Source organism: Chanos chanos, chromosome 11 (assembly GCF_902362185.1).
Source record: "Chanos chanos chromosome 11, fChaCha1.1, whole genome shotgun sequence".
NCBI lineage: Eukaryota > Metazoa > Chordata > Actinopteri > Gonorynchiformes > Chanidae > Chanos > Chanos chanos.
The window spans coordinates 17,061,053-17,068,105 of NC_044505.1; positions in this window are offsets into that span (position 1 = coordinate 17,061,053).

Consider the following 7,053-nt stretch of genomic DNA (forward strand, 5'->3'; position numbering starts at 1 on the left):
CCACATTTCTTTTGCCGTCAGTGCGACCTTGTGATCACCCAGGAGGTCTTTTTAAAATGTCGAAATGTCGAGTGCTCGTTCACAAGGGTGTTTTTTTTTTTTTTTTTTGTAAGCGTCGCACCGGTCATAAGACCGCTTTTGAACGCAAATCTGATCAAAATATCTCTCGAACGAAATGCCTTTTCAAACTTCCCTCTCTCCCCATGATTTTCATCTAAAGCGAGACTTGAAAGAGGCTCTTTTTCCGTTAGGACAATCAGTGATGTTAGACGCAGGTACACTGAAGGCAACAGATTCTCAAAGGTCGTTTAAGGGCAACTCTGATCGAATCATAAATATGAATATATTTATATATAATATATATCATGAATATATGCCATGTAGTGTTCGATAACGCCTGCCTAATATGGCAGTTACAACAAAGTATGTGCAATTAAATAAGAAATGATACATTGTCATGACACGTATTCATTAATGGTTACAACAGTCGACAAACAGTGAATTGTAAGGGAGATTAATGTGTAGTTTGGAAGGGGAGGCTGAACGGGCTATCTGTACGAGAGAATTAGGCACAGAGGAATTGATTGAAGAGTTGTTAAATGATTGGTTGATTTTAAAACATGGCCACAGTTCACTCAACTCCGAGGTCGTCGGATTTCTGCATCACGTCGGAATCCGGTCCACACACACACACACACACACACACACTTCAAACATCTTTATAATTACAGGGTCAAGTTCAAGCGGTTATGGAAGAACTGTCGGTCTGGTGAGTGTAACAACGTCACTGACAGAAAAACACACTGGGTTTATTCCCACCAAAACAAAAAACACAGAAGCTCTACCGCTGACCCAGTTGAGGACGAAAACGTTTCAATAGTTATACACTTCGGAGAAGTCTTGGACAGCTCACGCCAAACGCCTGACACTTTGGGATGGGTTTTTTTTTTCTCATTGCAGTGACTGTGTTTCTCCTCCAATCTTAACCTCGGCCGTTACAAGAGAGTGCGCGAAACTGACGTCGGCTCATCCGTGCACTGTGGTTAACAAGTATGGAAAATACGGCAGTAATGAGACAGAAACATTGCACCAGTTGAGATCCACAGCTCCATCTAGTGGACATGGCAAATAAAATCTACAGTTTAATTACACTGCACGTAAACTGGCCAATAGATTATGATCAGCAGGGGAACCCTAAACAGGTAATAAACATTAGAAAAAAAAAAATACAACTTTTTTTAAACTTCAGAAAAGTAAGACTCCTTTGTTATTACTATTATAAATACAATAATATCAGAGATAACTCATAACCACTTTGCTTGAGCAATGAAACTGGACTTGTTGTCTCCGTTATTGGTTACTGCAGATCTTGCACTTTCCTTGAGTTCTATATACGGAAGTGATTTTCTGCCAACCACTAGGGGGCAGTATCACTGCAACTCAAATTTGTACTTTCACATTCAGTACAGATTACCTCAGACTACCTCACCTTCTTTTTTTTTTTTTTTCCTTTAGGATGTCTAAGAATGAGTCTTAGAATTCCTCAAACCTGTTCTCCCTCCCCTCGTTCTGTCTTTCTTTCTTTCTCTCTTTCTTTAGAATGTATGTGAGAATATTAAAAGTGTTTGGAGCCTGCTGGCGTGGGTGTGTGCGTAGCGTATGATATTACGGAGAGGAACGGTGGAGAGGTGTGGATCCACTGGTCTAATCACAGTTCTCTGAGAGTTGTTATGAATCTGTATCGGCGGATCAGTCCGTCAGACGTGTCTTGAGACCTCTACACACTGTAATTACATCCCTGCAGTATAGCATCAGCACCCCCCCCCCCCCCAAAAGTAAGCAATTATCCTCTCTCATACAGTCAGTCAATCATGGGAAAACGCCCACGTGTGTGTATACACATTAATGCACAGATATTCCCATAGACAGTCGCATGGAAACAAACACGCACACACACACGTGCACACTCAATCGCCCGCGCTCGTAGACAGTCACACAGAAGCACACATACGCCCACACACACACATACAGAGAGAGTAATAAGGTTATTGCTGAAAGCTCAAGAGTAATTGAAACTATTGCACGAAATTACACTGGAAATAGACAGAATAAGAGAAAAACAGAGAGAGAGAGAGAGAGAACGTGAGCAGGGTCAATAGAGACTACAGTGCTAAGCATATCTTTATGTGTGAAGAGGCATTTCAGAGTCATTGGTCATTAATTACCACAGACGGAGCTAATGAATGGACGTAAACAGACTCAGAGAGGCACCGTGGTGCATCTGTAACGGTCGTTATCACACAGAGAACACGGCTCCTTCCATTCAGCTCCCACCTGTCACACGGCACGAGGCGGCAGAAACATGAGAACTAAACACACACACACACACAAAAACACAAACATAGCTCGAAGTCCTACTTTTTCATTATTTCATTGTTGTGTTCTTATTTTTATTGTTATGTGAGGCTAAGGGGTATTCCTGGTGTATGTGTGTGTGTGTGTGTGCGTGTGTGTGTGTGCGTGCGTGCGTGTGTGTGTGTGCGTGCGTGCGTGCGTGCGTGCGTGCGTGCGTGCGTGCGTGCGTGCGCGTGCGTGCGTGTGCGTGCGTGCGTGCGTGCGTGTGTGTGTGTGTGTGTGTGCGTAAGACAAGGAGAGTATTAACATTAAGGCACAGCAGGTTGGTGGCTGTCATCAGTTTTTTTGATTTTCTCACACTGGGGTTTAAATGTCACCGTCCTGCTGACTAAACTGTCAAGATGCGTGTGTGTGTGTGTGTGTGTGTGTGTGTGTGTGTGTGTGTTAGTCCACTGCTTAATTACTCCATTTGATACATCTGAGAAAACAGCGGGACCAGACCAGACCAGGTTCTGATCCGGTCTAACTTTCTACCACGTGTCTCTTTCCTCAGAAATTTCTTTCTTTCCCCTCGTGTCCACAAATTAGAAACGGTCAAGTGAAAAGCATTTTCCGGAACTTTCCTCAAGCCCTCGTGTCACCACAGCGTGTTTGTTTGTCTCTACAATTTTTTTTTTCTTTTCAAATGCTTTTTCTTCAAAAAAAAAAATCAGGATCTGCTTCAGTGCATTAGAGCAAAACTAAAGATTAATTAAAGTTCAAAGTTAAATTCCTAGAAATAAGAACTGTCACTGTTTAAACTTAGAAAACATTTTTCCCGCCCACAGCCTCAGTCAAAAGGACCATTTTTTTTTTCTTTTCCGATAAAAGCTCAGCTCATGTGTTTTATTTCTCGGACGGGCTGTTTACGATCAGAAGAATGGTGATGAATACGGTTTTGTTCTTTAACAGACATTAAACAGAACGAGCCCAGAATTAAATGTCATGTCAGCCAAAACCAAAAAAAATCCAAATGAATAAAAATTAAAAAATTAATATATCAGGAGACCATAATCACACTGCGTAATCACAATCACGCTGACAATTTAAACACCCAGAAGTGTCAATGGGCATAAATTTAAGGCTAAAAATATCTTTCAAGAGAGTCTGTAGCTGGAATGTTCTGGAACCCACTGGACGCTAACCAGTGGCTTATCTTCCTTTTTCAGGTCTTTTATTGCTGTTTATTCTCTAGCTAACTGTCATACTTTTCTTTTTTCTTCTCTATGTTTATAGTCTGGACACTACACCTCCTCTCTCTCGCTCTCCTTCCCTCTTTCTCTCTCCCTCCCTCTCTCTCTCTCTCTCCCTCTCTCTCTCTCTCTCTCTCTCTCTCTCCCTCTCTCTCTCATATGCCAGTAGAGGGCACTGGATGTCAATAACATTAAGATTCTCTTCTCTTCTCTTCTCTTCTCTTCTCTTCTCTTCTCTTCTCTTCTCTTCTCTTCAAAAAGAGCATGTTCCTCTGTAGTTTCTTTACTGCTTACCAACTACTCACTTTCTCCGGCTCTCTCTCTCTTTCACACACACACACACACACATAAAGCACGTACATATGTATTATACATGAATGATCTGATCCTGGTCTAGTGTTGTTAGATATTTGCCCTCTTCTGTCCCTTCAGTGTCGTTTGTTAAAGTTAATGAATGAAATGTCACATTTTAAAATGAGACACGCTTCTGACGACCACGTCAGTAAAACACACCACGGTTAGAGCACCTTAAGAATTATACATGCTTCCTCTCTCTCTCTCTCTCTCTCTCTCTCTCTCTCTCTCACTCCATATGGGTATTATCATGCATGTCCGTACGTTGCCGTACGTGTGTGTGTGTGTAAGTGTGTGAGTGAGTTCCTTTGCTAGAAGGTCACCAGCATGCATAACAAGGTAACTGTGAGTGAATTAAAGCGAGTGGCTGTAATCTTGTAAAGGACATTGGATATCTAACAACCCACCATCTCCTTTCTCTAACCTCACCTGTTCTCCCTCAGGTAAGGACAGGAGAGGACAGAAAGAGAGGAGCAGTATGTCCAAAACCTCTCCCAAAAGGGCACCCTCTGCTCCTCCCCCTCCCCGTCTTCCTCCTCCTCCTCCTCCTCCTCCCCCACACTCCCCTCCTCCCCCTCCACGGGCGCGAGAGAAGGGAAGGCGCTCCCCCCTGGACGTGGACGGAGCGCACGTCGGGGATTCGGGGGGAGGGAGGAAGGAGGGGGAGCTGGAACGGGGTTTGGACGATGTGCTGGGGGATCTGAGAGGACGCAGGGGGAGGTCAAGGTCCGGGGTGTACCAGAATTCGGACCTGCCCTCGCTGGTCGCCGTCAAAAAGCAGGGAAGCAAGAGCGAACACGGTAAACCCAAAGCCACCTTCGTGTGACCCCCGTCACTCAACAAGGAGAACACGGTGAGGTCATTACAGAGGCTGCGTCGTCATGACGCAGTCGTCGAAGCTTCTTGTGGGACCCAATCAAAATCAATGGAATCTTCTCAACCTTGCTGGTGTTCTGGGGATACAGTTATTGAGAGGACGGTTATGTCATGGGAACAGGCAGAGAACTCGACGAAAGAGCCAGCGGAACATCGTCGTTTCCTTGAAATTGTTGAAAGTGGAGCTTTGGTTGGTTCATGCAGTGACTTTCTCACTAAGGCTCTGAGAACATTTTCTTCCTCAACGCTTGTGCTCCTTGGTCGCTCGTGAGGGGCGACGTCGGGAGAAGGCGTTCGTGACGCGTCTTGTTGTCAAGGGTGACGCTCTTAATCGCGTACAAGCACGTTTTTTCGTCTGAAAGAAAAACTTTACAAACTTTAAAAAAAATAAATAAATTCTCACACAGTTAGAAAAAAGTAGAAAAAGGTTTTCAGACTGTGTATTTATCCAAGGATCTTTCACAATACAGTTCAGTCTTGCTTTTATTTTGCTTTTTTTTATGTGAGATATCGTTCTCTGTTGGTTCTGCTCTTAAGTTCAAACTGTGGCAGACTTGTTTTTTTGTTTGTGTGTGTGTGTTTTTTTTTTTTTTCCTCAGAATTTGCTTTTGCTTTTTTGGATAATGCAGTCCAATGCGGAATGCACGACAGCGATAAGAGCTGAACCTTAGCGTCTGGACCAACACAGCTTTGGTGTCAATTACTTTATAGTGAAACTCTCCAGCAACACAGTTCAATAGATAGACACAGTCTCACCATGTATTATTGACCATCTCCTCGGGCCGCATAAACCGTTCGGAACGTTTACGCAACGACTGTAGTGTTCACATACATCTAACCCGTGTCCCTTACTGCGACTGAAATTGATTCTGTGTCATCTTTTTATCTGAGGTAATAAATTTCTTTGATATACTCACCTCGTTCTCCGGCACGTGTGACGACTCTAGATGACTTCTTATCTCCCTTTTCCTTCGATAGCTTTCCGAAGCCTTCCCTCCGGGTTTTTCCCCGTCGCCGTCTTGCTGAACTCGCTCTTTTGAATTTTAATAGGTGCTGTTTAACATCAGGCTCATCTCATTGACCCAGAGACAAGAGAGTCCTGTTTTCTGCCAGACACCCGTGGCCTGACTGATGGCGAGCGAAAACGGGGAGGAAAGGAGAAGCGGGGGGGAAGGAGAGATGAAAACGGAAAGAGAGCAAGATGCCAAGGGTTTTTTGAGGACGCCCGTCGGTTATGATGCATTCTCTCTTCCCTTTGTGTGTCAAAACCGCGCTGCTAGTGATATTTTAATTGCTTTTAATGATTCACTATGTCCTATAAAACTAGATTAGAGGACCACTGAATGTTTATGAAAGCCATTAATATTTTTGTGTTCGTATTTGATTTTATTGTGATATCGAGCAGGTCAGTAAATAGCGGCACAAAAGAAATCACAAATGAAATAATACTCACTCACTCACTCACTCACTCACACACACACACACATACACACGCACACACAGACAAACACACGCACAAACACACGCACACACACGCGCACACACAAACACACACACAAACACAACCTTATTCTACATTTACTCAATAACTGAGACAAAATGTCATTAAAATATTTCATCTCAGATTTCACATCTGAGAATTGTTTTTTTCCATTTCTGTCTCGCATCGCTCAAGTTAAACTCCAGAAGTACAGAAAGTTCCTCTAAAGTTTCTGGGGCTAGCCTCAGACAGTAGGACACCAGAGCTAAAACTTAATTTCACAAACACTGCTGTTTTGCCCTGAAGCACAACACTAGGGTAAAAAAAAAAATATGGTATATTACAGCAAGTAAACTCGTATTACTTAACATTTAAAAAAAGACTAATAATAAACAAGGAGAAAATGTTTTTTTACACCTTCGGAGTGATCAGAACAAAGATAATTAACGTCAGCAATTTTGACGTTGTGTTGGTTTTTGTTTTAACTGTTTAACTGCATGTCCCCGAAGTGCGCATAACTGTCTGGGACTTCAGAAAATGTCTTTAACGATCAACAGACGACGTAAAGAGCTGTTAATTAAATTAGGTGTTTTTGAAGCAATCAACATGACACGTTTTGACAACTGTGAAAACTAGTGGTGGTCCGTCCGGTCAATTGTGTTTTGTGGGTGGGCAGCTGGTAGACGCACTTGCGCGTCTGTATGAGAGAGGGGGAGAGAGAGGGGGAGAGAGAGAGTACGCCAATAGTGTAGACAG